Raw genomic sequence first — 20,299 nt, forward strand, 5'->3', positions numbered from 1 at the left:
GGGGTGAGTGCGGACCATATAGAACGGAATAATAATGTCGGAATGCATCGTTAATCTCTCGTTGATCCTGTATTAATACTCCGGTCTCATCTTGTATTTCCATAATAGGAGCAGACGCCGGGGTGTCTCTTGTTAGGCGTGCTAAAAGCGCACCTGCTCTATCCGCTTGTGTGTGTTGCCTTGCAGTGTATTCTCTATAATCTAGGACTCGCAGTTCCTCCAAGAGTTCTGCAGGTTGGATATGGGCCTCCTGGAGCTGCGTGAGAGCGCCATCCGTACCAGCGGCTTCGTTTTCCAATGTCGCCAGACTGCCCTCCACCGCCCGTAATTTATCTAGCACTAGGTGTTTGACCCCTACCTTAGTGCCCATCGCCACTCCGCGGATGGTAGCCTTGAAGGCGTCCCATTCGACCTGTCTGGAGCTGGCCGTTCCGGTGTTTTCCTGGAAGTAGTTGGTGCTGGCGTCCAGCAGGGCGGTTTTGAAAACAGAGTCTTCCAACAGACTCGGGGACAGACGCCAGGTCGGTATGGGGGTGGATAATCTCCCCCACTGCATGGACAGTTCCACCGGGTTGTGGTCTGACAACGTCTTTCCCATGTGCTGTACATTCACAATGGATGCCGTGAGCGCTCTGGAACAGAAGATACGGTCTATTCTAGTGTGTAATTTATGCGGCGGCGAGTAGAACGTATATTCTCTATTCAACCTGTTAAGGATCCGCCAAGCGTCCTCTAGGTCCCAACCATCCGCTCAACCTGCCAGTGCCACAGCTTGCTTCCTGCTTTCAGTCGCGTGCAAGGGGGGGTGAGACCTATCCAGTGTGAGATCCAACACCGCATTACAATCACCTCCTATGACCCAGTTATACTCAGCCCAATCCGATAACACCCTGCCGATATCCTCAAAGAACTGTGATTGACCCACATTCGGAGCATATAAACTACCCAGTACCACACAGTCACCATTCAGCATCCCCCAAACGAACACATACCGTCCCTCCTTGTCCACCCTTGTTTCAGCTGGTTTAAACGGGACTGAGTTCCTGATCCAAACGGCCTCCCCCTGGGAAAATGCAGAAAACGTCGTGGCGTGGAGCTGTCCCTTCCATTTCCGGGACAGTTTAGTGCCCTCCGCCCCATTCAGATGCGTCTCCTGGAGATACGCTATATGTATCTGTCGTCTATTCAGTTGCGCTAGTACCCTATGCCTCTTATGTACTGAGCCCAATCCCCGCACGTTCCAAGAGCAGACCCTGTATGTATTAGGAAACGCCATAGCCCTTAATGTGTCTATCTTGAGCCAACGCCTTCAACCCCAACAATGCTGACCACACCGTGTAAATTTTTAGCGCTGTTTTCGGAAACCTTACCCCAACTGCGAGGTGCCCACCCCGGAACATGGAGGACCAAACCATAGTACCCAACAGGGGTAGAATCTTACTGTAACCGTGCTTGAGCTTGGGAGCGTGAGCCCAGTCAAACGGCCACAACAAATTGTCCACAAGAAAGTCTCGTTCCCTTATTCCCCCACAAGTGTATTAGTTCCTGTCTCTAGACCCCTCCCCCTGCAAAATAAGGAGAGCGGCTATTACATTACCAATCCCGCTGCCATTGGACCAATGTTCATATGTCCGCCGCGTCCTGTGCCGTGATGCGAGGGAATAGCTGCATGCTTCCGTCCGTGTCAGAAGTCGCCATATGAGAGCTGGCACGGCTGTTCGGGGTTGTGCCTGTGTTCGCGTCGTGCTCCGCCAGGGCGTTGGTTGTCAATGGCGCCACTGCCGTCGGGGCTCCATCACCTTCCCCTGTCAATCTAGTATCTCGAGGCGTCTCCGTCTCCGAGGACGGGGGATGAGCCCGAGCCGCATCCTGAGTATCGGACCTCTGCGTTTCTGGCACCTCTTGGCCGCCCCGAGGGGACGAGATCGGTGTGATAGCCACCTCAGGAGTGTCAAAGAAGTAAGTCTTGCGGTCATGGATGACCCTGAGGCGTGCCGGATAGAACAAGGCATACTTCACATTGCGGTCTCTGAGTGCGCGTTTCATGCCCCAAAAGGATGCTCTAGCCCGCTGTACTGCCTGCGTGAAGTCCGGATAAATGGAGATCGTTTGGTTTTCATATTTAATAGGGCCGTTCTCTCTCGCGGACTTCAGGATCGCATCCCTGTCTTTAAAGTGGAGGAGAGGCGCTATCAGGGGACGAGGAGGAGCACCGGGCCTCGGTGGTCGGGGGGGGGCACCCTATGTGCCCTCTCCACACTGTACATTTGGGTGAGCTCCGCTGGGTCCACAACAGTCTTCAGCCAGTCTTCAACGAAACAGGTTGGATTCGCCCCTTCCCTGCACTCCGGCACGCCTAAGATGCGTATATTGTTGCGGCGGGAGCGTCCTTCAGCGTCGTCCACCCTGTCCCACAATCCCTGTATCTGCTTTTCCAGATTTTCCAGTCTCGTGGAATGTTCCGTTTGTTGTGGAATCAGGTCCGCCAGCGCTAGTTTGTGCTCGGACACCTTTTCGGCCAGCTTCTTATGGTCCTTCAGAAGCAATAGTCCAGTTGACATTGTATCTATGCGAGTCTCAAGAGCCTCTCTGGACGCCCTAATCTCCGTCAATATAAGTTCCAGTTTAGCCTCATGGGCATCAACACCCGTCTGTGGGACTGCGTCCTCATTGGAGGAGGCCAGCGGATCATTCGAACCAGGATTTTGCGTTCCAGTACGGGGAATCCTGTGCCTGCCCATCGTTCTCCGCAGTAGTGTTCACCTCAGGTCGATAAGGAGCCGCCTCCCTGGTCTCAAGCACGTCCGTGCGTGTCCACTCCCACTACGGCCCAGCTGCACCTGAGCGTATCGCCACAGCCACGACGTGGTAGCCACCTCACCTCACTATGATATCCGTCCGAGGGGGTGCAAGGGTCCGGACTCCTCAACATGCGGCGCCAAATCCCGTGCATGGAGGTTCAACCGTCGTACCTCCAGTACCTCTCCCCCCACTAGAGTGTTTGGGCAGTGCAGATGTCAATGATGGGCAAGTATGGATAGGGCCACCACCAACCCAAGGTATCTGCACACAGCACGCGTGTGGGATCCGCAGCGTCCGTACCTGCTACTCGTCTCACTCATATAGGCGCACCTTATATCCAGCAATGCGCAACTTCGGGCATTTAGTTCTTCTCCCTGCCCATGCAGCACACTCCTCCGGGGCAGGTTCTCAGGGCGGGGCACAGGGGGAAGCCCTGTGGCACGAGTGAAAGGGTCGGCGTGTATCGCTGCAACCCCTCTGAGCAGTGCTGAGATATGTTGCAGAGCTTCATACAATGCCCCCTGGGGGGGCAGTCCGTCTTTTGTGAGCAAGTTGTCGTCAGGCCCTGTGCCGCCCACAGCGTGTCTGCAAGGTTCTGTACCGAGGATGGGGGAGGGGGCACAGGTGGGGGCCGTCCCAGCGAGTGTCAGCGACCCAGCGGGCCCTCTCCAAACCCTCCTCGTCCTGAAAAATGCAAGTCCCCACCGTCCGTGCCTGCCACCGGAGACCCCAGTACCTCAGGGGAAGCTCCGGGTCTCCGCTCCGTGCTACAAGCAGCGGGTCCTCCCAGTGCATGGCCGATCCCTTGCACCAGCACCAATGTAGCGCTGCACTGCAGGCTCCCAAACAGTCCCGCCCGGCAGGTCGGGGATGTCGTAGGCGGTCCCTCGCGCTCATCTGCTCCAATGTCTCAGGTCGACTGCCGATGACCCCGATTACAGGGCCCACACCAAGAACCAGGCCCCGCTCGCAATCCGCCACTCAGCTCCGCCAGTCTACACCAGCGCCGGCCCACGATGATGTATCTAGGCAGTCTGCCCCGGGCCTATCACTTGTCGTGGTCCTGGAGGGGCAGCGGACCCCCGGCATAAGCTATAGACGCCCCCGGCCGCCCAGATCGACAGGCGCCACGCCGAGGCCCCTGGCAGCTCACCGTCAGTCCCGGTGCCTCAAGCTCTCTTCACGGTGTTCCTGGCCGGACCAGACCGGCCTCCGGTTTCGTGTCGGCGAGTCGCTGGCGTCCCCCGTGTCCCGGTGGGTGAATCGCGACGAAGAGTGCAGCCACCTCCAGTGTCCCCTCCGCAGCCGGCCCAGTGTCACTTCCGGTTCGCCTCCTCCACTACTGTGGGCCATGGCTTCTTATCCGGCCCCAGGCCCCGCTTCACAGGAGGATGTATGCCGTGATTTCCGACCCACAGCTCTCCGCACCGATCATCAATGGAATCGGACAGCAGTCTCACCAAATATAAGTAAGGGGGAAGGGGTCTTATGTCGGATTTCAGGATTTAGGCAGGATAATAGGGGGATTGCGGACGGAGCAAGCTCAGCTCACGTCCACCATGTTCGGCTGCTGGCCACGCCCCTCTTCATTCTGACTTTTCATGAAGTCTGTGTGCAGAGTGTGGTTTTCTTCCAGTTGTTACATTTTCCTTGAACAATAGTGAGGTTTTGTGCTCTGCTCCTAGTGATCCTTTTATTAGTAGCTATTTTGTGTAGTTTGAATGTTGTTTTTCAGTCTTCACCTTTTTATGTGGATACTAATTAATGTTTCTGTTCTCATTTTGAATATGTACATTTGTTGGGTTATTAATATGTTTTTAATGTTAAATTTATTTTTATTTATTTTTAATGTGTGTTGTGAAATGTATTTTCTAGTAATAATGTTTACTATTAAAAATTTGTTATCTTTAATAGCAAATATAGGGGTCTATTACGGTGGCGGGTGGACAAAAACCGCCCGCATACACAATTCGGATGCACCCCCACACTGGCGGCCGCATCCTGCATTTTTTACATTGCGGCGGGCGGTGCTGCCAGCAGCACCCGCCAAAATGCAAAAAAGGCATTTGTGCATTTGTATGCACAACGTGGCAGGCACCGCGTGGTGCCTGCCACGTTGTGCATGCAAATGCTGGGGGTTACCCTCCCATGTGCCCCCCAGCCCCCAACTGTGAAAACCGCATGCATTGTAATATGGATGGTGAAGTCTAGCAGACACCGCCACCATAATCAACCCTTTTCCACCCGATCGACTCGTCGGCCATGGCGGAAAAGTGGCGGACAGTCTTCTCGTCCGCTGCGGTACCCCCGCCATCATAACATGGCGGGGAAATGGGAGGCGGGCGGGAGATAATGTTGGGCAGATCGCCACCACCATGCAGGCGGTGGCGATCTGCCCACATTCTAATTGAACCCTTAGTGTGAATACATATGGTTATATATGTGAATTTTTTGTTTTTTTGTTTTAATGTATTATTATTTTGTGTATAATTTATTTATTGTTATTTTTTTATATTTATTTAAAAGTAGTTTGTGATAAGAAATATAATTTGTTCCATATTTATAATGCCATTGTTGTAGGCAATTTTGTGCATTTTGATTTATTTTCTTTATATTGTCTATATATTTAACAAGTAGACACTAGGGGGCCAATTTGGATGGTGGGTGGATCGCCCCAACCGGGCCGGCGCTATCCACCGTTGGGCCGGAGATAGCCACCGCTGGCCCGGCTGGGGCGATCCGCCCGTCATCCATACCTGAAAGACATCCCACCATTTTAGTATGGCTGGGGAGTCCGTGGCAGACGGAAAGACCGTCAACCGCTTTTCCGCCGGTCGACTCGTCAACCGGGTGGAAAAGGAGCATGATATGGTGGCAGTGTCTGCCACCATATCACGATGCAGGCGGAGAGCAGCCTTTCCAAGGAAAGGCATGTGCTTTATGCTGTTGGGGGCCCGGTGCAGGCCCCCAGGGTGTTGGGGGGGTGGGGGTGCACATGGGGGGTACCTATGGTACTCTCCTTGCATGCACAAGGTGGCAGGCACCGCGCGGTGCCTGTCACATTGTGCATGCAAATGCACAACATGCATTTTTTACTTTGCGGCAGGTGCTGCCTACAGCACCTCCCACTGCAATGTAAAAAATGTGGGATGGGCCCGCCAGTGTGGCGGGCGCATCCTAATTGAAATGGTGGGACCGTCGCAACATGGGCAGTTGGTCCCGTGCTACGATTCGGTGGCGGGCAGACATAGTCCGCCCGCCCCTATTTTGTGTTTTGATATTTGTGTGTTTGATATTGTTAAATTTAGATATTTTTGACAGCAATATTTTTGTCATCATTATTTAAGTTTATTTGGTTTAGTATAGCATGATGATATTTTGTAATCAATATTATTTTTACAACATTTTGATGAGTCAATGTTATTTTCCTTGATATTCTGTCATGGACCCTTTTACAGTTTTGAGCACATTTGAACTAGAATTGCTGACAGGCGCTCACCACTGTGAAATGAAGGATTGGTTGTGGTGATGATCATCCAGAGTGACAAACCTTTCTTTTTTTCCAAAGAACCTATGAGAGGGATAGAGGGTTTTAGAAGGATTTTGATAATCATTGGAACATACACTTAGAAGAATTTGCTAAGTTTTCGGACATGGTAGCTAACCTTTTATGGAAGAGAAGTCTTAGCAGATTAGCACATTCATTGATCTTCTGCTTGCAGCAGTTAGCTTTACTTAGGTGTAAAATATATTTGTAAATTTTCTTTTGATGTATAATGGCTAGGAGTGTGAGAGAGGATTCAGTTTTTGGTTATATTTTCTCCAATATTCTCTTTTCATGAATTTAAGTCCTTGAGATGCCTGTTGAATTAGATCTGCCTCGGCAGGATGTACTGGTGAGGGGAACAATCTTGTTGATGGTATTACTATTTGACTCAATATTGAAGACGGTGAGGAAGTTGGTGGTATTGTGGATATTTCTGCACTGTGTAATGCCACTAAGTTTTTTCAAGAGGTGCTGTTTTCCAAATTTAGGGCCCCATTAGGATGGCGGGCGGACTTCAGTCCACCCGCCGCCCTAGCGGTGCTGGGACCGGCCGCCAGTGGTGTGGCGGACCTGCACTGCCAATTAGAATGCAACCGCCACCCTGGCGGGCGCATTCCAGATCTACAGCATTGGGGCAGGTGCTGCTGTAAGCCAATGCCACAGAGGCATGCTGTGCATTGCCTTGCACAATGTGGCAGGCACCGCACAGTGCCTGCCACCTTGTGCATGGTAATGAAGGGGGGTACCATACTCCCCAAGTGCAGCGCCCCACCACCCCGGGACCCGCAACGGGCTCCCAAAGCAATTCCCACCAGCCTTTCCATGGAAGCATCACAGCCATGGAAAGGCCTTTACCACCAGGCATCATAATATGGATGACACCATATTATGCCCGAGTTAAGTCCGGCAATTGTGATGATTTCCGACCGAAGGAAAAGCGGCGGACGGACTTTCTGTCCACCGTGGTACCCCCCACCATGGTAATATGGTGGGGCGATAATGTGGTTGTGAGGGTGGGCGGATCGCCACCGCCGGCAGGGCGGTGGCGATCTGCCCGACATCATAATCACCTCCTAAGATGGGTTTGAATATACCTTATTTTTGGACGTCGTGTTCCAAGGTTTGAAAGAGAATGACTTGGTAATTAGACCACTCAAAAATAATTTGATCCTCCAGTGTTATGACAATGAATTTGATTATGCTCAGTTTGAGGTTGTTGCCTTTCTTATGCAGTGTTTAGGAGATACTTTGCATGAGGTTTTGGTGCGCACAGATTATCTTTAGTTTCACTGTGAGGGGGTTTAGCAGTGTTCCAGGGGATGTCGGAATCACCAATAAAGATGCTGTTTAAGTAGTATAATTACATTATTGAGCTGAGTTTTTAGAAGTGATCAAGAAGGAAGACCGTTGATGTGGGAACAGCAGACAAAGTGGAAACACTGTTATAATTAGGGTTGATTGCAATTGGAAAACGGTTAAAGGTAAAGATTGTTGGGAGTAACTCAAATGGAAAATTCCAGGTGTTTATTTCTAAAGATGGCTGTTCACCTCCTTTGTGTGGCCCATCCTTGTGGAGGATAGATTACTTATTGTGAATTTAAATGTCATAAAATGGAAGTGAATGTGGAGCTCAGTATGTCAAGAGTGTGAGGGAATAAGAGGTGAGAGTTGTGGCTTGTATATGCATGGACCCATCTTTGACTAGCCTCTTTAGTGAAACTGACTTTGAAGACATTTTGGGTCTAACCACCATCCCAGAGTGTCTGCTTAAATATAAATCAAGATGGTGAGGTGTTCCTGTCTCTCTCAAATACCAGTGAGGGTCCCTTATTTCACAAAAACTAGAGCCCTCATTCACATTCATACACCCAGATGCACTCACAATGATGCACAACAGGGAAGCCTCTCTTCTTAACCAATATCACTCTCCCTCTTTTTGTTTACCTTTGCCACCTGAACGGATTTAAAGCAAAATATTCCATTACCTATAGTATTCAAGTATAAATATTATGGGGGTTGTTAAATTAAAATTCAGTGAGAGACATTACTCAAAGATAATAAATCATGCACTTTGTTAAGTTGCAAATTCATTAATTTTGATCGCTGCAAATGTCTTTCGAGTATTGTGGAAAAAAGTATGTTCATATAGTTGGCAAGACTTAAGAAAGTTTACAGGAAACTTAAAATGTAGCCCCTAAATTTGACAAAGCCTTAATTGGGAGTATGCTTCATGTAATAAACAGCAAATCTCACAAAATGACTGGAGACCCTAATCTGAACAAGCAGTCTTTTGACTGCCCATCCTGGGCATGCAAAGCTCCACCTGGTTTACATCTTGATGTAGTCAAAGAAGAAAAACCTATAGAGAAGCTGATCATTGATGAGAAGATACATTATATGGGATGGAGGATGAAGAACTCAATAGTTTATTGGGGCTCCCAGAGGCAGAGGCAGAGACAGAACTAGATAACCTGACAGAGTTTAATGCAGCCAACAAAAAGTGAATATCCACACTCAAAGAAGAAGGCAGCTAGGACATTCAGAGACCCAAGCGAAAGCAGTGGAACTCGAGGGTCACATTCAGTGAAGCTGATTAAGTTATCAATCCTGAGTTTGTTGACTCATCAGTTGGTTGGTTCCGAAATATGATCCAGACAGACATAGTGCCAGTGATAAAGAAAAGGGTGGATAGCCCTTGATCACTGAGCTTGGATGATTCTTTTGGGAGGCACATGCAGAATTTCCCATACAGTGCCAGATTATATGGCAGACTTCCTCCAACTCATGGGGAGGTAGGTACACAGTGTCACAATGTGCATGGGACAGCACTGATTGGAGGCATGCCATATTCCAACCATGCTCCAGAGGTGGACTTAACTCCAGTCACGCCAGTGACTGTGAACCTCAACCCAACTCCAAACCTCGGTGTCTTCGAAGCTGAAGCTGTCAATGAGCCCAAGAAAAAGAAGTATGCCAAGGATGTTTAGGTGGGCAAAAAAACAACTCCTTTACTCATTTAATATGGTGTCATTTTTTATAGCAATGGCTGGGGCAGATTTAAGGACTAAGGGCCAGATGTAAGTCGCCCAATTCCCGAATTTCGGCCGTTACCGACCGGTATTTGGCATTTGGAATGTAGGTGGCATGATTGTAAAATTCGGTATTTTACCGAATCGGTAACTTAAGGAATCGGTAAATTACCGAATTCTTAACATACCGATTCGGTAAATTACCGAATCCTTAATGTAGGAAGCACTAAAGTGAGTGCTTTTCACATTTAAGAATTCGTTATTTACCACCAACTACAAGTTGGTGGTAAATAACGAAAAACTTTAAAAAGGCAATTTTGTGCTTTTTTAACAGTGCTATGTGGCAGTCATACATGCCCTTAGGGCATGTATGTGTGCCACATGTGCACCCATTCACTATTCAGGGGTGCAACAGGGTGTGAATGTGACACCCTGCCACCCTTGTAAGTCTACCCCCTATTACCGATTCGGTATTTACCGAATCGGTAACTCTCATTCATTCCTATGGGCCTCTAGGCCCACAGGAATGAATGGGGAATACCGAATCAGTAAATACCGAATCGGTAATTATCGAATTTTACCGATTCGGTCAAATTTACCAAATCATTAGCAACATACCATTTACCGATTCTAAAATACCGAATCAGTAAAATTCAGTATTTTAGAATCGGTAAATGATATTTACCTACATCTGGCCCCAAGTCAGCTACGAAATTGTTCAGCGTATTGGCATAGATTCATCAAGCAAAAATCAGCTTGCAAAGGGGCAGATTCTCAGAATCTTCCCCTTTGCGACCGGTATTTTTGCATTTGGGATGCATCATCCCAAATACAAAAATCGCAATTTGAGAGTTCGCTAAATTGCGATTATTTGCATTTAAGGAATCTCAAATTGAGATTTCTTAAATGCAATGCATGAAAATTTTAAAAATAGCGAATTCGCTAATAGGGCACGCATATTACCATGAAGTACAACTTCATGGTAATTTGCAAAAACTTAGTGCATTTTTCAAAGTTTCATGTTGTGCACACACATGCCCTAAGGGCATGTGTGTGTGCAACATATGTGCACAGAACAATTTCAGGGGTGCAACAGGGTGTCCTTTGGACACCCCTGCACCCTTGCAATCGCAATCTCAATTTGCGATTCGCTAATTGCGATTCGCAAATTGAGATTGTCTTCCCATTCATTCCCTTGGGCCTCTAGGCCCATAGGAATGAATGGGGAGGTATTCCTTAATTGCGAGTCGCAATTAAGGAATTCCAAGAAATCGCTATTTTTTTTGTGATTTCTTGATGCATTCCATTTTGCTATTCCTTAATAGCGAATCGGTATTTTTCGCTATTAAGGAATCGAAAATTGGGTTGTTGATGCATCTGGGGGGTTGTCTTTTAAAGCGCCAGTTGGTACCAAATATCCTGAAGTTCTTTTTTTTTTTCCCTTGTCAGTTGAAGATGACTCTTCAAAGGTTTTCCACAATTATGTCCAATAGATAGATAAATTGTACTTAACAAACATAACTAGAAGTGGAAAAATGGTGTCCACTATCCGCCAAGAACATTGTTGTGGGTTACTGGTCTAGTCTATTTTTTAATCAACACAAATGAGGGATCCTTGCACTTAGTCTCTTTTAAATAGACAGTCTAGACGTTGGGACTCTATGGTCCAGTCGAAGGCAACAGCCGAAACTCGTTGACCGTCATGTGGTCAACATATGGCTAAGGTACATAGACGACGTCTTCTTTGTCTTGGAAGGCAATGAGAGAGATCTTTTCAAGTTCATTGAAATACTGAACCAGAATAGCCTGCATCTGAGATTCACCATGCAACACAGTCAGGAGAGTGTAGGCTTCCTGGATATCAAACTGAAAGTGATAAACAACAAAATAGAAAAAAAGATATTCAGGAAGGAAACCGCTGGGAACTCACTGCTCCATGCCTCGAGTTTCCATCCGCCCAGTTTCAGGTGGGCCATTCCTTTAAGTGAATTTTTACGCGCCAAAAGGAATTGCAGCACAAAGGAGACTTTCAACAACAACAAAAAGGAAATACTCAAAAGATTTAAAACCAGAGGATATCATGCCAATATGCTTAAGAAAGGGAAAGAGAGGGTTGACACTATCGAAAAAAGTGACACACTGTACAAAGCACCTAAAAACTCCCAGAAGAAATCTGACTCTACAATCAGACTGATAACCACCTATAATACACAATACCCACAGTTCAGTCAGATCGTGAGAAAAAGATGGGATATTTTGTTGCAAGACAAAACCCTCAAGAACAAACTAGGCCCCCATCCAGCAATAACGTACAGAAAAGGCAAGTCTATAAGAGATCTGATTGTACGAAGCCACCTAGAGACCAAAAAACAATCTTGGCTCACAGCAAGAGGAGGATTCCACAAATGTGGGAAACATAAAGCATGTAGCCACAGTGTGAATGTGAGGGAGGTGGTACTGAATAGAATCAACAAAAGATGGAAGATACACAAGAACATCCAGTTCGAAACTGATCATGTAGTATATGTCATAACTTGTCCATGTGACAAGTGGTACAGAGGCTCCACAACCTTCCCTGTAAAAAAGCGGATACTAGAACATTGGCGAGCAATCACCCATAAAGATTTCTCTTATAGCACAGCAAGGCATTTCCACAAACACCATGATGGAGATTGGACTCAGGCACAATACTTTGCGCTTGACTCAATCCCCAAGAATCCCAAAGGGAGTAACAGAATATTGGCCCTACGCAGAGCAGAATCAAGATTCATTCTCCAAGCAGTAAGTGTTGCCCCGATAGGGATGAATATCGATGAAGAAATGTATATACATCTGTAATAGAACTATATGACTTTGCCTCCCGCTACCTGTTAGGAAATCCAGTTCCGAATTGTTTTGATGTAACTAACCCCCCTTTTTTTCTGAATAACCCCTTCCCTTTTTTTATCGTGTATGAGATTATGGTAGGCTACCTTTTCAATAGGTACTGATCGCCGAAACTGGATGGAGCTAATAATCTTTGATCATTTAAAATATTGTGATATAGCCGACAATTGATGAGCTATCCATAGGATCTATAGGACGTTATAGACCAGTACTTGATTAATGCACAACTTGCTCTGCATAGATTCATTTCCATCTAACCTTGGTTTTCTCTTTCTCTCTTTATCTTATCAGATTATTTCATTTATGAATGAGTAATTGAGTCTCACGTCAGCGATAGAAGTTATGAGCACGGAAAATTGAGTCAAACACCACTGATAAGAGTTATGAGCACGGAGTTGGGTAATTTTAGTCAAATGAAATGCACTCTCCTTTGATTTTTTGAACGATTCTTGGAATGAACAACCCTAGACAGTGATAACACTGCATGAGTATGTACTAAGAGAGTATCGAGTGGAAACTTTATTTTGTGCACAAACTGTATGTCATGCATGATTAGAATGGATACAATATCCAAGAACACATTTCTGAGTAACATCTGTTTATGTTGGTAACTAGAGTGCTGTTTAGATCCGTTTTAGCCGCAAGAAATTATTGCAATAACTTTTTAATTACTCCCAGTGTAGGCCCATATATACAATGATATGTGTTATCAGGTGATCAGAGGGTACTAAACCCACGATTTTGCCAAAGATATGTTGAAACACAGCATCGAGTAAACACATGATTAAATATTGTATATGTGTTTCAACATTTTACCATAAAGCTCAGTGAAGCATATGTGTTAATTTATTGTTTGAATTAACAATATTGACATGATTTATTTTATGCCAAGGACTCTGGGTGATGTTGGAAACCCAGAGTCTGACTTTCATTTCCATCAAAACGCCAGTATTTGTGCACATGATTCGGGACCCTGGTCATGTGACCAAGAGCATGTGCGCACGAAGTACGTCTGTTTACTTTGCCCGTGAATATAAAACTTTATTGAAGTACCGGATCGGTGTGGCTCGATCTTTTCCTGAGAAGGTAACCTTGCGCTTATGGTATTTAATCAAAGAAGAACCCTTTTTCCCCAACATTAATTTCACCAGCATTTTCAGCAAAAAACTCTAAGGCTGTCCACTTGAAGTATGATTGTTACTGAATTTTGGACTAACAAAGAAAGGCAACACCAAGCTGTACAAATTATGTAGTCAGCCCACCATCCCATCGGGGGAAGGGACCGCCCGCCATAAGGGCGGGGGTCCCGTGGGGGGTATTAGGATGCGCCCGCCACAGTGGCGGGCGCATCATGCATGTTTAACATTGTGGCGGGCGGTTCTCTCAGCACCGCCCTCCACAATGCTAAAAATGCTTGTGATGCATTTGCATACACAAAGCGGCAGGCACCGCGCGGTGCCTACCGCATTGTGTATGCAAATGCAGGGGGGTACCACAGGTACCCCCCATGTGCACCCCCACCTTGCCTTCACCATGGGGGCCCGCAGGGGGGCCCCAAAGTGAAGACCGCCTGCCTTTCCGTGGCAGCATTGCCACCACGGAAAAGCAGCTCCCACAGCCCATGCTAATATGAATGGCGGTGTCTGATAGTCCCCCCCACCATATAAAATCTTTTCTGCCCCGGCCACAAGGCGACCGGGGCGGAAAAGCGGCGGACGGTCTTTCCGTCTGCCGTGGACCCCCCAGCCATACTAATATGGCGGGGGGTCAATTCGGGATGGATGGCGGGTGGTTCGCCCTCGCCAAGCCAGTGGTGGCTACCGCCGGCCTGGCGGGGCGAACCGCCCACCATCCTAATGGGCCCCTTAGTGTCTCTTTAATTTTAGAGCCAAACACGAAGATTATGTAGCATGGGTAAGGGTCAAAGAAGCCCTTTTCTAAGACACACAAGCAAGTCTCTCTCTCTCTCTCTCTCTCTCTCTCTCTCTCTCTCTCTCTCTATCTCTCTCTCTCTCGCTCTCTGTCTCTCTGTCTGTTTCACTTGCTCTCTCTTTTTTGGCATACAGAAATTAAGTGGACAGAAAGCCTAGTAGTGGGTGCCTGAATCAGATGAAATTTGATGTCAGCTCTGTTGCTCTAGGCTTCTCACACAAGTTGTTAAGCCCCCAGGGCCATCTCTGGGGGGTTTTAAGACTGTGGTACTTCCAGCAAAACACCTGGATCAGTGAAGGCCATCATCTTAGGCATACCAAGGGGAGAATGGCCATCCGTTGTTGGAGTTACCCGCCTGCCTAGAAGGGATCTTTGAGTCGGCAGTGCACCCTGCAGTGAGGTGGATGCACTGTAGGCACTTCTGTGGCTGTGTCATGTATGTTAGCTTACTCAGCATTCCTCTTTCTATGTTTTGGGATGAAAAGTCCCCATCCATGGCTCTAAAAATCACGAATGACTTCCTAGAGTTCCTCATAGAAAGTTTCTGTTGCCTTTGGATTTGTTTTTGCCTGAGAATCATGTGTGTGACCTGAGTGCACCATGTGACACAGAATGAGACCCCATGGGCAAATTTGCCCAGGGGCCCAATTGGGGGTCCCTTTCCATGCCTTTCCACCAAGAATTTCATGGTGAGGTCCCCACCATGAAATGCTTGGTGGAAAGGCAGGTCAGAATCTGCTCAGAAATGCCAGCATTGCGACTGCCACGATTCCTGCCTGCTTTCCACACTGCCACCGCCGTGGGATCCTGGTTCCTGGTGGTGGCATTGTGGCAGTCCCATCGCCACCATTGCAATGCGGCAGTCCAACCGCCAGGGTGGTGGCAGTCGGACTGCCACAACAAGTGTGGCAGTCCCAGGATTGCCATACTCATAATCAGGCTCTATTTCTGCAAACTCACTCTAAGTATAGGGCAGAAACAGAATTTGGGGTCCCACACCACGGTTTGCGTCTCTGATTGACAACTCCCTTTTGGCTGATTCTGCAACAGGAATCTGGAAGTTTTGCAACCTACCAGGAGGAGCTGCCTTTTGGGAAAGAGCTGACATACTGCTGTGAAGGGGTGCTGGAGTTGTGCCTGAACAAAGAAAACATTATCTAGAAGAGGAGGACTGCAAAGAGCTGAGACAGGACGAATCAACCATAGTCCTTGAACCCAAGGGGAGTATCTGCACTCCATTTATCAATGGTAAATGTCTGCAGTACAGGTGGACAACAAGCCGGAAAATTTCCTACCTGAACAGGTAGAGAGGCATATGTTTAAGTGATTGCTGGCTAACTAGATTGTGTCTTGGACCTTTGAATGAAAGTCCGAGTGGTTTTGAGCCTTTGTGCAAAGTACCTCAGACTGTCTGCCCTTTGTAGAGTGAACATTGGGAGGTAATTCTTTCCTGTTTGAGAATGCCAGGGAAAGCATGGCACTCCAGGACCATGTCACGGCGCTGTAGTTCGTTTTAAATTCTTTTCGACAGCTGATTACTAGCTGCATTGTTTTTAATCTCTGAAACTGTTACCCAGCGCTAACGCGCATTTGTGTATTTGTATTTTATAAACTATTGGGCTGGGGCTTGTCTTACCTGTCTCCTCTGCTCTGGACCCCGTTCCGCCCCGGCATTGTGCCGTTTGTGCGGAGGGTCGCAACATCGAGCACCACTTCCTGCCCTACCCCACTTCCGCCCTGCCTCCCCCTCGCGCAGGTCAGCGGTCTAGTGGCTGCTGTCCTGAGCTTATATTTAGCGCATAATCTCTGACACAATTTAACTAGCGCGGCGATTGAGGCTGCTGGCGTGTCACGGCGCTGTAGTTCGTTTTAAATTCTTTTAGACAGCTGATTACTAGCTGCACTGTTTTAATCTCTGAAACTGTTACCCAGCGCTAACGCGCATTTGTGCATTTGTATTTTATAAAATATTGGGCTGGGGCTTGTCTTACCTGTCTCCTCTGCTCTGGACCCCGTCCCGCCCCGGCATTGTGCTGTTTGTGCGGAGGGTCGCAATATCGAGCACCACTTCTTACCCTACCCCACTTCTGCCCTGCCTCTCCCTCGCGCAGGTCAGCGGTCTAGTGGCTCACTTCCCTTTTGGATATAATGGCGACCTGGTGGAAGCGCAGCGGACGAGCGCAGCGGGAGCGTCGACTTCGCGCCGAAGTTGCGCCAAAGTCGAGCCCGTCTGCGCCCGTCCGCGGCCGACCGAGGCTAGGGGCACCCCACTCTGCTCAGCTGATTAGATACACTCCATCACAGCTTTGCTCCTACTGGACCCCTGGTACCATTCCTCTCACTTTATTCAATCGTGTGACCTCCCTTGGTTTGTTTACTTCGTCTCTTTGTTCTCCTCCGGAGATTGTTACCCAGTTGACACTTTTGCCTTCTACCCTACCCCCCACCCCACCCCCTTCCTTCAATCCTCAAATACCGGTATTTAACATCTCAGCTGCCTTACTTAACACCCGGTCAGCTGTTCAACATCAGTACGAGCTATTTGATTATATTGACACGCATGAACCTGATCTCTTGTTTTTAACCGAGACCTGGTTCAGAGCGGACTCCCTGCCCAATGTTCTAGCTGCATTGCCCCCTTCACATTCTGCCATCCGAGCGGATCGGCCTGAGGGCAAGACGGGCGGAGGAGTAGCCTTGATAGCTCGTGCTGACTTGCACTTTCAGATCCTTCCCTCTCCTATAATCCCTGAAGTTGACTACTTGGTAGCGCGCTCGACCTCATACCAAACCCCTTTGACCTGCGTCCTTGTCTACCGCCCCCCTCAACTCACTCCATCTTTCATTCCTAGTTTTCAAGATCTCCTGGCTACTCTGGCGATAAATAATTCATCAGTCTTAGTCCTAGGGGACTTTAATTATTGGCCTAACGACCCCGCCGAAACCTCTTACTCCAAGGATTTAACTGACCTCATGATTAGCCTCAACTTCGTACCTCACATTCATAGCCCCACTCATATTCATGGTCATGCACTGGACCAAATCTGGGCCCTAAATGTCCCTACAACGCCCCCCACCATCTCTCCCTGCCCTTGGTCGGACCATTCTCTCATTTCCTTTTCCCTTGCACTATCCCCTGAGGTTAAGCCCCCGCTCCCCAAGAACACCTGGATCAGGAAATGGGGCAAAGCCGATATGCCGTCCCTCTGCTCGTCCTTGTCCGAGTCCAGCCCTGTCCTCTCAGGCCTTGCAGCCTCAGACCAATTGGAATCCATCAATAATTGGCTGATTCAATCGGGCGACGAATTCGCTCCCCTGAGGCGGATTACGGTTAAGCGAGCCCATGCAGCTAATAGGTGGTTCCACTCTGACCTTAAGGTGAAAAAACTAGCTGCACGGAGAGCTGAGAGAGCTTGGAGGAGAGCCTATAGCCCTTTACTGAAATCCGCATACCATTCTGCCTTACAGACTTACAAAAAAGGCATTCTTGAGGCTAAGACAGAATACTACTCAGGAAGGATTTTAGCGGCAGAGTCCCAATCCAAAGAGATCTTTGCTGCCGTCCATGAACTGGCAGCATCCGATAGAGTTACGACAACAGTCCCTCCCTCTCAACATCTCTGCGATTCGCTAAATGAATTTTTCATCGAGAAGGTCACACAGATAAAAAGTAATATACCACCTCCTTCGCTAACCTTTGTTAACCCGCCCCCTCCCCCCTCTACTTCCAAACTGGCTAGCATTCCTCTGCTGACCAAGGACTCACTCCTCCCTCTGCTTCGACGGGTGAAGTCGGGCTCCCCCTTGGATTTTGGTCCCGCCCATGTTTTAAGAGAGATCTTCTCGGCCTGTCCTACCCCTTCCCTCACGTTTCTTAACGACTCACTAAGCAATGGTGTGGTTCCCTCCTCTCACAAATCAGCAGTCATCATCCCGATCTTAAAAAAAACTCGCGCTGATCCCTTGTCCCCAGCTAATTACCGCCCCATCTCCCTCCTGCCCTATTTGGGAAAGGTCTTAGAAACCCACGTCACAAGTACCCTGAGCACTTATGTGGAGGCAAATCATTGCCTCTCCCCTTGCCAGGCGGGCTTCCGACCTCTACACTCCACAGAGAAGGTAGTGATCTCAGTGATGGACGGACTCCGCGAGGGTATTGACATCAACCTCCCGCAAGCGCTTGTTCTCTTGGACCTGTCCGCCGCTTTTGACACGGTGGATCATTCCATTCTTCTCACTCGTGTCAGGGCGGCGGGCATAGAGGGCTCTGCCCTCTCCTGGCTCAATTCCTTCCTGTGTGACAGGGCACAGGCTGTTCATCTCGCTGGTTTTACTGCCTCCTCACGAAAGGTGGAGTGCGGCATCCCTCAGGGCTCTTCCTTATCCCCTCTTTTGTTTAATTTATACATCTATCCCCTCATTTTTTCATTGCAGCAGCTCGAGGTCACGGTGTTTAATTACGCCGATGACCTCCAGCTTATCTTTAATCTCTCTCACTCCCCCTCCTCTGTTCAGAATTTTCAAACCGTTATGTTATTCATCCAAGATTGGATGAACTGCAACCACCTTAAACTCAACCCTGACAAGACAGAGCTGGTCTTGACAGGAGGTGGTTGCAGCCCCTGGTCCCCCTCGTTTTGGCCCCCTTCACTTGGTGTCCCCCCCCTCCCGGTTCCTAAAGTTAAAACCCTTGGGATCTTTCTCAATTCCCAACTATCTGTAAACCCCCAGGTCAGTTCGGTGGTTTCCTCTTGCTTTTTTCCCTCCGGATAATTAGGAAGATATCTTGCTTCTTCTCCCTCCCGGCACTGAAAATAATTGTGATGGCAATGGTGCTCTCGCGCCTTGATTATGGGAACATAATCTATAACGGCGCACCGGCCTATGCCATACACCGATTGCAGCTAGTGCAAAATCAGGCTGCCCGCCTGATCCATGGGCTGCCCAAATTCCATCGAGCAACCCCACTGCTGAAATCATTGCACTGGCTACCTGTGAGGGAGCGGGCCTTATTTAAACTAGGTTGCCTCACCTTCCAGGCTAGGATGGGCACTGCCCCCGAGTTTATATGCTCAGCCATCAAACCCTACCTGCCGGGCAGAGAACTCCGCTCTACCCACATGGCACTCCTGGTCACACCTCGCTTTAAGAAAAAGAAAGCAGGTGGGGCGAAATTTGCGGTCCTTGCACCTGTCTTCTGGAACTCCCTCCCCATGACACTCAGATCCGCAACCTCCCATTTGGAGTTCCGGAAGAATCTAAAAACCTTCCTTTTTTCCAGAGCTTTTGCTGCCTAACCTGCCCCTCTTGCTGCTGTTGCTAGTAGTAGCTCCTATAGCACCATGAAACCGCTGGGTATAAGCGCGCTAAATAAATGCTTTTAAATTCAAAATTCAAATTCAGGACAGGAAAAGATAGAAATGATGGTCACTTGCTGAGAGGAGAAAGCTCCCAACATATCAGAGACATTACATTTTTGTTTTTAATAAACTCCCACTGCTGGCCTGGCAGAATGGAGTACAGCCACTAGATCTGAAACAAGAACCTTACATTTTAACGTATTAAAGTTTCATTGAATAAAATGAATCTCTGACACATAATATCCCTTAAACATATCTTCAAACTGAGAAATGAGCTTCAAATATGGATTCTGTTCCTCTAAAATCACATGATGTCTTTGTTAAGGGAGCTGGCACTTGAGCCAACAACAGAAACTGACTTTAAAAGCTTTTTATTGTCAACTGTACCCACCAACCCCAGCAGTGAGGTATTTAATCCCATTTTCTGTTACAATAGATCAACATATATGTTATGTGCATGTTGTATACACTTTCCAAATAATTTTTAAAGCACAACTTGCTGCCTGATAAATGTATCAGACATTCCAGTATTTTTGGAAGGTAAGGCCCCACCTGAGAAATGACCCTGTTTAAAAAGATTGAGAATACTTCCATTTATTTGATAGAGAGGAAGAGCATGAAAATAGGCCCTGGCAATGGAAGCATTTAGCCCCCTTCTGTGAGAGAACTAGTAAGAGTAATTTAACAAGATAATATTTTCTGCTCCTTTACTTTTTTAATTAGGCCATGTCTGAACTGGGGTG

General features: G+C 47.9%; 1 protein-coding gene and 1 pseudogene across 2 annotated transcripts in view; one reads left to right on the top strand and one right to left on the bottom strand.

The window, feature by feature from the left end:
• NTRK1 (neurotrophic receptor tyrosine kinase 1) overlaps positions 1 to 20,299 on the bottom strand; it is a 541,605-nt gene that overhangs the window by 157,767 nt on the left and 363,539 nt on the right. The gene's annotated exons all lie outside the window — the stretch shown is intronic.
• LOC144798840 (nuclear inhibitor of protein phosphatase 1 pseudogene) lies at positions 8,995 to 9,369 on the top strand (annotated as a pseudogene).

The sequence above is a fragment of the Lissotriton helveticus genome, chromosome 12, assembly GCF_964261635.1.
Source record: "Lissotriton helveticus chromosome 12, aLisHel1.1, whole genome shotgun sequence".
NCBI lineage: Eukaryota > Metazoa > Chordata > Amphibia > Caudata > Salamandridae > Lissotriton > Lissotriton helveticus.